The sequence below is a fragment of the Barbus barbus genome (assembly GCF_936440315.1).
Source record: "Barbus barbus genome assembly, chromosome: 2".
In the NCBI taxonomy this organism is placed as follows: domain Eukaryota; kingdom Metazoa; phylum Chordata; class Actinopteri; order Cypriniformes; family Cyprinidae; genus Barbus; species Barbus barbus.
Window position 1 is genome coordinate 46,115,796 of NC_136730.1, and position 11,609 is coordinate 46,127,404.

Genomic DNA, 11,609 nt, shown 5'->3' on the forward strand with positions numbered 1-11,609 from the left:
TTAGGGGAGGGCCCTTTGTCTCTCAGGTGAGAAATCACTTAATATTCAAGGACATTACCACTCCCTCGCATATTGGCTTTCAATCACAAAACATGTCTTTAAAAAAATTAATTAATATATTGTTTTCTGTGAATGAGTAAGCAGAATGATTTTCACATAATTGTGAAGTAAATATTCTAGCCTAGAAGACTGATTACACAAAAGTCTTATTCAGGACTATTTAGTGTGGGTTTTATGGCCTTATTTCAGCTACATTTTTTTCCCCAAAACTTACTAACCACGCATAATATTTTTTTTCTAAAAAATGCAAACATGTACAATACATCCATCTTGGTCACATATTATTGTAGCACAGTTTGTGCTGAATACAAAAAAAAAATACATGTTGGTCAATAGTATATTATAAGTAGCTGAAATAAGCACAAATATCAGGGCATGGCAAAACATCACAAGGGCCCCAAAATCACCTCAGGCCCCAGAGGGTTAAATTAAAAATACGTCAAAGATGACCACAAACTCTTCAGCAGCTGGAAACCTATATCAGACAAGAATGGGACCAAATTCCAACACCAAAACTCCAGAAACTCATAACCTCGATGCCCTGATGTCTTCAAACTGTTTTGAAAAGAAGAGGAGATGCTACACCATGTAAACATGCCCCCGTCCCAACTATTTTGAGACCTGTAGCAGGCATCAAATTTGAAATGAGATCATTTTGTGCATAAAAATTGTACAATTTCTCATTTACTAAACATTTGCTATGCAATCTATGTTCAATTGTCAATAACATATTGGCTCATGTGATTTGACATTCTTTTAGTTTTCATTTTATTCAAGTTTAAAAAAAAGTCCAAACATTTCCCGAATTCGGCTTGTAATAATAATACTTATACTACTACTACTACTAATAATAATGATAATCATAACAGACTATACAGATAGATAGATAGATAGATAGATAGATAGATAGATAGATAGATAGATAGATAGATAGATAGATAGATAAAGTGAGTGAGTGTGTGATGGCAGATGTGGGCAGCGATGGACAGAGGAAGATGGATGAAAAGTATGTCAGATACGATATGCTGCTCTTGGGTCAAAGGTGTGTGTGCGATGGAATATGAAATACTCGGAGTATGAAAGTGAAGTGACATACGGCCAAGTATGGTGACCCATATTCGGAATTCGTGCTCTGCATTTAACCCATCCATCGTGCACACACACAGCAGTGAACACACACACACACACACACAGCAGTGAACACACACACACACACAGCAGTGAACACACACACACACACACACACAGCAATGAACACACACACACACACAGCAGTGAACAAACACACACACCGTGAACACACACCCGGAGCAGTGGGCAGCATTTATGCTGCGGCGCCCGGGGAGCAGTTGGGGGTTCAGTGTCTTGCTCAAGGGCACCTCAGTCGTGGTATTGAGGGTGGAGAGAGCGCTGGACATTCACTCCCCCCACCTACAATCCCTGCCGGCCCGAGACTCGAACCCACAACTTTTGGATTACGAGTCCGACTATCTAACCATCAGGCCACGACTTCCCCATACAGTGACTGTTTCCACCCAGTTACGAACTGGGGACCTGAAGTGCACCTGAAGACCCGTCAACACACAGCGCTCACAATCAGTCCAACAAGACTGTGTGTGTTACAGTCATCACCAGTGTATTACTATCACACAGATTTGGATTCTAAACACAATTTTATTCACTGAAACCACACACTCTATCAAGCAGCTAAACCCAAGTAAAACAACTATTTCATAAACTGCTATATGTACAGTGGTGTATTTAATATGTGTGTAACCTACATCTAGACGTTTAATGGCTGTGCTCTCACCTGTTTCACAATTTCTTAGACAAAAATAAAAAAAACATGTACTCTTTTTATACATGCCTTTTATGTTGCTGAACTTTGTCAACTTCTGTTGTTTGTGCTAAATATATTAACTGATGGACTGGAGTGGTGTGGATTATTGTGATGTTTTTATCAGCTGTTTGGACTCTCATTCTGACGGCACCCATTCACTGCAGAGCATCCATTGCTGAGACACTGATGCAGAGACACATTTCTACAAATCTGATGAAGAAACAAATTTATCCTGATCTTGAATGGCCTGAGGGTGATATAGTGTGCATTAACCGTTCTTATTACGCAATGAGTTTCTAAGATTAATTTGATTACTGATGTTACATGTGTGCTCCTCAGAAGGCAAAGCAGGACGAGGCAGGCAGGTATATCAAACAATAAACTTTACTTGTAGAAAACGTCATGTGTAACATTAAACAGAAACAGGTGCGGGACTAATTAACTAATGATCATTGGGAAAAACTGGGAGGGTTGACAGACAAAACTAAACCAAAACAGAACAAACTCGTGACAGTTCGCCCCCTCCCGGAACGGCGCGTCCCCGTTCCGAAAAACATAGTCCAACAGAGGAGGGAGGGTGGGGGTTCAGGAGGCGGGCATGGAGTAGGAGGGAGACGTGACACAGACCAGGGGCATGGACAAAAAAAAGGTCCAAGGTATGGAGCCAAGGGGGAGTGGAGGGTGGGAGGAGCCCGGAGTAGGAGAAACCAGATGGTAGTCCAGAGGCCAGCCAGGATTCGACGGTGGGAGGAGCCATGGTGGGGATGGAACCACCGACACCAGGGGGCCGACTGACGGAGATGACACCGGTGGAGTAGGAGCCCAGGATGGAGCTAAGCAGCCGCAGAGCCAGGGTGACACCGATGGACCGGAGGGCCACGGCGGGGATCCCGAATGACACAGTGGAGCCAGAGTGACCGAGGACAACGGTGGAGCTGGAGGGAGGGAGGAACCCGACGGAGCCAGAGGAACGGAGAGATGAAGCGAAGCTGGAGGAGTGGAGTTCCATGGAGTAGTCAGGGGGACGACTGACCAAGGCGGAGCCGGAGGGACGAGGGAGCCCGGCGGAGCTGGTGGCATGAGGGGCCACGGTGGAGACGAGGGAGCCAAGAGCCAAGATGGAGCCAATGGATCGGAGGGCCGAGGTGGAGTCCGGGGCGAGGACTGGGGATCCTCCAACCCCGAGGTAGCTGATCGTAGGGAGACCCGAAGCTCAATCGATCCACCGGACATGGCGTGCTGAGGGTGAGCTGAGGGGTCTTCCAGAGGCAGCTGAGGGATGACTGATGGACTGGCTGACTGGTACAGAGGAGGGAGAGGGAGGCTGGGAGGGACCTTCAAGACAGTCGAGGAGCTGGCTGAGGAAGGGGTACAGGATGGAACCAGCGGAGACATAGGAGATTCAGGGCTGGACGGGACCAGCGGAGACACGGGAGATTCAAGACTGGGTACTACCTCCTCAAACCAGTCAATAAGATCCCTCTCAAAGATGTCCAACAGTTCCTAAAAATGGTCTCCGGAAACCAGCTGTTGCCCACCATCAGTGGTGGAAGTGTGGGCTGGGGATTTATCCATTCCCTTGATATCCACTAATACTCCCACGACGCACGTTGTAGCCGGCTCACACACCTGGTCAGTCGCGTCGAGTACGGTTTCAAGGGCGATGAGTGGCTCTGTCACTTTCCGTGGTGATGTCTCTACTCTCGCGGCCGGCTCGGGCTCTGCAGCTGCGGTGGGCTCTGGCGAACACTCCGTGCAGCGAGACGGTGAGGGCTGGCTGGGCTCTGGATCGGGAGGGGGGCTGGAGCTGTCCTCAGCAGGGCCGACGGAGAAAAATAGTCCATTATTCTCCAGCACCCACTCCACGCAAGCGGCAAAATTTTCCTTGGGACCGTTCGCTGGGAGGCGTGCCTTACACTGCTCGCTCAGGTTAGCAATGTAAAAAATACAGAGCGTGCGGTCCTGGAATTGTGTAAGGCACGCCAGGTCGAGAAAGTCCTTAGTGTGTTCCACCAGCGAACGAACGGCCCTTCTGCTCCAGGCACAGGAGTCGGACGGCTGGAAGATCCATACCGGGAGAGGGAGAAAAACTAAACTGTTTCGGTCCGCTATTCTGTTACGTGTGTGCTCCTCAGAAGGCAAAGCAGGACGAGGCAGGCAGGCAGGTATATCAAACAATAAACTTTACTTGTAGAAAACGTCATGTGTAACATTAAACAATAGCGGACATGGGAACAAGGGAGAACTCAGGTTATAAAGGCTGAACGTAATCACAGGGGAACAGAAACAGGTGCGGGACTAATTAACTAATGATCATTGGGAAAAACTAGGAGGGCTGACAGAGACAAAACTAAACCAAAACAGAACAGACTCGTGACAACTGATGGACAAAATCTAGTCCAACCTGTTTTTTTGTTTTTTTTACAGTTTCTCTTGAATATATATAGTGCTGCGTAGTGAATTATTATTAGATTATACTGTACATGTAATCTGGATTATGTAATAAAATTCCAAAAAATCAAGTACTTGTAAATAATTACATATTTTTTTACCAATATATTATGTTACTAACTACAGTTTATGTTATGCAATTTGTTATCAGTAACCTGGGCTACAATTTGTAAGTAATTTACCCAGCATCACAATCGTGAAGAAAAGTCAATCTGTTTCATGCTGACTTCGGTCTTACTGAAGGTTTAATGCTTATGAATTGACATATTATATGAGAAATGTTACAATGCTTAAACCACACAGATTTATTCAATTTAAGAACTTAATTCTGTAGCATTTTTAAACTGTTTTCCTGCGACATGAGCTCAGCTCACTGATGTTGTTTTTTAATGTTGCAGCTCTCTTGAGTTCTGCAGTTTGGCCGCTGTTATTTGTAAAGACGACAGCATCTGTCCCGCCTGTTCTGCAGCAAATTCATTTTAATTAGATGTTTAGGACGTCACTCCCAGGCAACATGCATTTTCATTTAATCAAATTATCTGTCGCAGCAGCTCCTCCATTACTGTCTCTCTCGCCATGGCAGGAGTTTGCTGATGTTCAGGGCGGCACCTGTAGACCACAGCTGCCACATAATGCACTAACGCATGCCATCGGGTTACTATGCATCTATACTTCTACATATCTCTAGTCACATAACTGCATATGTGTTCGAATGCTTGTGCTGTTGTGAGTTCCTAAAATATAAATGTTAGGAGGAAAAACAAGCAATAGAACTGTAATAGAACAGTTAATGTGGCCGGAGATGAACACAGAGCACCGTGTTTGACTGCAGCATGTTGTGTTTCTGTGATCCTGCAGCAGTCCACACACACACACAAAATCTGGAGGCAAATTTTCATTTTACGGCCCGTCAGCTTTCTGATCCACAGCAAATGAATATGGCCACAAACAAATCTATCAAATCCAGCATCAAGACACGGTGCACTCCCAAGTAAATGCTCATCCATGATCTCTCTCACACACACACACACACACACACACACACACACACACACACACACACACTTTTATGTGAAAATCAAATCAAACTGCCTGTGGTTTCACAAGGGCTTAATATTTGTATTCACATTGTTTATTGTATTATATTTAATATCTTAGTTATCATTAAAACAGGTTCTTATATGTCTCATAGTATATAACGCATTATTATTACGCATAATTGTAATATGTTAATATAAAAGGAATATTTCAGGAAAAAAAAAAAAATTCTTACTTTCTTGTTCAGTGTTGGGGGTAACGAATTACAAGTAACGCAAGTTTCATAATCAGATGACTTTTTTTTCAAGTAACTTGTAAAGTAAAGCATTACATTTCAGTTTTGAAGGAAACATTTGAGTTGCTTTTTTCACATAAATAACTCCAGTTCCTGTGTTTCTGATGTATTGAGTGACAGCTCTGGGGTTGCCATGTTGAGAGAAATCAGGAGTAAGTGCAGAGCGTTGTGTGTGAACATGATCTTACTGTAGTTCTAGACTAAATATCTACATTTATTTACGGTAACACTTTATTTCGATAGTACACATTAGACATTCTACAAACAGTAAGTAACTTTGCAACTACATGTCGACTAGCAGTAATTTGTTACATGTCTGGTTTTCTGTTTCCCCTGTGACCTAGTTTTCCCCATTCAGTTTAATTAGTCATTCAGTTCACCTGTGTTTGAAATTAGCTCATTAGTCTCCTATGTTTGGTCCATCCTTTATAAGTCTTCAGTTCTCCCTGTGTATTCGTCCGTTCTCATCTATGTAAGCTTGATTTATTGTCTAACTTTTGATATTCTAATTAAAATACCTTTTGTTTGTATCACCGTCGTCTGCCTGCAGTTGTGCCTCATCAGCCCGTGACATAATTAGAGTATTAGTAGACTATCTACTTAATATCTTCTAACATTTTATTTTGATGGGCCCACAACATACGACATACTGCTTATGAGAATCTTTTTAAGTATGTGTCAATTTATTCTACTAATCCTACCCTAATAGGCTGCTCTGAGAGATAATAGACATGTAGCTGCAAATAAATGGGAATTAGCTGACATGTAGTTACAAAGTAACTTATAGTTAGTAGAACGTCTGAAGTGGACTATCAGAAATAGTGTAACCGTATTTACTCATCTCACCTGCACAAAAACAGATTTAGTATTCTTCAAAATGAATAAAAACAGTCAAATGCAAACTCAGACTATTATACAAACGTATAAACAATTACATATTCTAATTAAAACAAATATGATGTATTTAATCCCATTCTATTAATCAATGTCTTTGCTATTGACCTTCGATGATCCAATTCAACATACTAATAAGAAAAATGACACATTTGTGTTTAATTTGAGTTATTTCTGAATAGTGTTGAACTTTCTTCTCCTGCGTCATATTCTTCATGTGATTAGTTTGAGCGGCGCCCTCTACTGTACAGACCTGAATCTACATTTGCATTCAGTTCACTTTTGGTGTGAAAGGGCTTTTATATTTGTAAAAAGAACTTTTATATTAAAAACAAACACGCAAGCCCTGCTAAGATTTTAAAAAAGTAACCTTAAAAGTAACACAATGCATTAATTTCCATAAAGTAACTGAGTAACATAATTAGTTACCTTTTAGGAAGTGACACAATATTGTAATGCATTACTTTAAAAGTAACTTTCCCCAACACTGCTCATGTCATTGCAAACTCATTTATTATAAGTTTGCTGCAAAGTAATAATAAACATAAATAAAGGAAAACAATGAAAGTAAAAGAAAACACAGTGGAAGTACCACAGCAAGTCAAAGGCTCATGTGCTATATTCTACTGTAATGCCTGTCTTGATTTTGTTTTTAGGGTTGTTAATTCATGTCATTTTTCATGTTCATGTCTTTTATCCCTGTCCATCTTCTTGTCAATTGTTTCCTTTCACTTATCTTCCTGTTCCTGTTTTGATTGTTTTTGGTGTTTCTTATTATTTCCCGTGTAATTATAGCCCTGATGTTTAGTGTCTGGTTAGGTTTTGTGCAGTGTGACCTGCTATTGGTGAGTCTGTTGTCAAAGATTTTGTTTAAGAACAAGTAAGTTTTAAAATAATAGTTCACCCAAAAATGAAAATGTGCTAAAAATGTGCTCACCCTCAGGCCATCCGAGATTGGATTGGTGAGTTTTTTCTTCATCAGATTTGGAGAAATGTAGCATTGCATCACTTGCTCACCAGTGGATCCAGCGGATTCATATTTGAGTTAAAAACATCTTAATGCTGGATGTGTTTCAACTTTAGTCTTCTCCAGATGTTAACTGATGGACTGGAGTGGTGTGGATTATTGTGATGTTTTTATCAGCTGTTTGGACTCTCATTCTGACGGCACCCATTCACTGCAGAGCATCCATTGCTGAGACACTGATGCAGAGACACATTTATACAAACCTGATGAAGAAACAAACTCATCCACATCACCTGAGGTTGAGTAAATTCTAATTTTGGGGTGAGATACTCCTTTAAAACAAGATGTAAGCGTCAGTGTTTAGAGAAGATCGTCCTAGAAAATCATTTCTCTCATGCAAAACTATTCTACCACTAAAATACTTTTTGCCCATTTTGTAGCAGCATAAAGATTCTTCCAAAACCCATCTTGTGCACAGAAATAATAATGAGCTGTAACAGCTGGAGTGACTGTGTTCTGATTGTCTGTGGAACCCCGTTCTCTCGCAGTGATCATTGCTCAGCTCCATGCAGTCATGGCCATTTTACCCATAAACCCCTGCTGATAAGCCCCGCCCCGCCACGCCCTCGGTGAGCCGAGATCTGACAGCAGATCAAAGAGCTTCAGAAAATGTCGATTTCACGCTGTTTGGAGCACAATTAAAAGCAGCTCTGATACCTGGCCGCGTCTGTCTCTGCCGCTCCGCTGCATCCTTTGTGCCGACGGCGTCCAATCAGGCGAAACTGAGCGTGAGTGACAAGCGGAATGAGTGCGTCTGATTGGACGGCTTTGATTGCAGAGTGCGTGAGGTGACAGCTCTGTTCAGAGCACATCTACTGATGTTTCTTCATGTTTCTGAGGAGTCACTATAAACCTGACAGCTCTGAAAAATCACAGAGTGACAAACTCACTCCAGTCTTTTATTTGTTCGTGAGCCTTATCCAGCTACATGCTACTCATGCAAATACAGTTTTAAATGTGTTTATTTTGTTTTATTGTTGATTGCAGTGTTTTGGACTCTGGTTAACTCATACCGTGCAATACTCCTTCATGTCTATTTATATGATTGTTTATATATGTAGATTATTGTTTGTATGTGTCTGTATCTTCCTGCATATATTCAGTATTTCTATGTAAATATCCATTTCCTTTATGAGCTTTTATATTCTTTATCCTCCACCACTAAATACAGTACTTGAAATTAGCTTCATCAGTGATGTAGAGAGAAGAAATGATGAGATTGTCTGTTCTGTCTGCGTCTCTGCCGGACTCTTCCCAAATCTTGACTAGAGAGTCACTCCTGAACACAATCTGTCATAATCTGGCACAGCTGTCCACAATGAAAGTCAGATTCTGTGTCAGAGGGGGAGGATGCAAAAGACCTCCATGAGATGAGGAACTTTACAGCTTCAGATTCGGAAGATACAGATAATATAATATTATGGAAATAAAAAGTACAGTACTATTACATACGCCATCGTTTTGCTTCTTCCCATGTCTTTTAAATTTTCTATCATGAAATAGTCAGTATAATAAAGGCTTTTTAAATTATTTTGAAGAAGAGTGCCTTGGATTTATCTTTTTTTTACATCCATAGGAATAATAAATGTTTGTAAAAATGTTATTTATTTTTAAAGCCCAGTGTCAGTGAAGATGGTGTGGTCCAGAAATCTGAAGGAGCATCTCCCAGCGTTCGACTACTGATTGAGGTAATTCAGCTCTTAGCTGATGCAGATGTGGTCAAAAGTTTACATACACCTTGCAGAATAAACTGCTTCATCAGAGCAGAAATTGCTATTTTTTAATGATTCTACCCGTCTACCCTCTTACTGCTTAAATTATTAACATTTTGCAGACACTGCAAGGTGCATATAAACTTTGGACTGCATCTGTGTCTATTGCTTTCACTCAACTGAACCATTTATAATGACTGGATATGTTTTATAACAATTGTTTTTCTTTCTTTCCTCAATTAATTTTTTTCTGACTTTCCTGCCTCTTGGGAACATCTCCGTTCACAGAGACCGTGGAGAGAAGGTGTGCAGCTTCATGACATCTGAAGTTTACTGCCGATGGAGAGCTTCTGGGACACTGACAAACACCGCTTCCCAGCAAGTTCATTTGGGACTTTATTTATTCAGTCAAACTTGCATTCACTAATGCTGGAGTAAGATCTTAGAAGAAACCTTCCGGGCCTGTTTAATGTTGGTGCTAGTAAAGGTTTGAGAATTCATGGCCTGGTTTCACAGACAGGGCTTAGACTAAGCCAAGATTAGGCTTACCCAACACTATACTCCATTTGTATAGTGTTGGGTTTTTCTTGTGCATAAGCAAAAAGCATTTTTGTGTATTTGTTTTCGAGATCGTTTCGTCAATAAATGTAGTGGGTTTTAATTTTGTGTTTGTGTTGATTTTTAATTTTTAATTTAAATAGCCTATAATAAATTTAAACTTCATTGCCAGAGATATATATTTAAGTATATTTTAGTTCACATTAATTGCTTATTGAGAAGTACATATTTACCATATTTCAAAGTACATATAAAATATTCTAAAGTCCCACTTAAGTGGTTCAAAAATATCACTCAAAAGTTCAACTAATTGCATTTAATGTAATTTTAAACTGCAATATATTTGCCATCAATTACAAATAACATGAATTTAGGTGGTCGAAAACATTACATTTAATTAATGCTTAAGTATATTTTTAACTGACATTAAAGTGTATTTTAGTTAACATTAATTGCTTGTTAGCACATTAGTAATACACTATAACCATATTTAAAGACACTAGAAACTATTATGAAAGTACATATAAAGATGTACTAAAAAGTACCACTTAAGTGGTTTAAAAAAAACACTCAAAACTTCAACTTATTGCATTTAATATCACTTTAAAATGTGATACATTTGACATTAATTATAATTACAATGTATTTAAATGTCAAAATAACATTTAATTTGCACTTATGTGTGTTTGTTTAAAGTATATTATTTCTGCAATAAGTACACTTTATAAAAGTATACTTAAGTGCACTTCTTTTTCACAAGGGTCCTAATTCAGTGGGAGAGGAGCTGTACTTGACTGAAAACAGATGCACGAATGGAGTCTCCAATGTCTCTGACTTTGTACTTGTCTTAAAAACTCTAAGATTTGATGCCATTAATATTTCAGAGCTTGCACTACATTTTTGTTAAAGGTCACATTTTGTCTGAGTTCCATTCAAATAATGCTGCAGATTCAGCTTTACAAAAAATAAAACATAAGCAAATAAATATTTCCCTGTGCAACAACTGAGCTGAAAGTTTTGACTTTAAGGAGAGCTGAAACTTTACCATTTACTCTGCTTTTGAAGCTGCACATTTACTTTCAAAGCTTTCAAACAAAGAACATTTTACATGAATAGGTGAGAAAATTAGCAGCATACAGAAAACCATTAATTTCAACAAAACCGGTTTAACAGAAGCGAGACAGAACGTCCGTCTGAGAGCTTCAAAGACAGCCCAGACTCACGGATTAACAAAAACACCAGACGACCAAGCCACAATTTCCTATTAATTATCTTCAAAAAATGAGAGAGAACACATTTAGTTTGGAGGAAGAATTGTGTTTGGGGATTACAGAATTCCAGCCGTCTATTCAGCTCCAGAGACACTCATTATGTGCCGAAAAACAAACTCGCATGCAGAGAAAAACCCCAATAACGCATTCAGCTGTTAGTCACAGGAAAACGCAATGACATCAACTGAAATGAATTCACTTTGAGAGAGAGACTCTGTCAGTGTGACAACCTGCAATCTTCTACATCATTGGCATGAATGTGAGATTGAAATGACACAACATTATCATGACAAGATACATGGAAACATATTAGACTCCATTTAAATGTCTCCTCACATCTCCAGATGTCTAATTGATCGTTTCTTGCTGAAATGAGAAAGTTTCCTCGAGGAATTTTCATTCTGACATGCAAATTGGAGACATGTTTGATCCTCCTGAGTTTGTGCTGACAGCAGATAGAAAC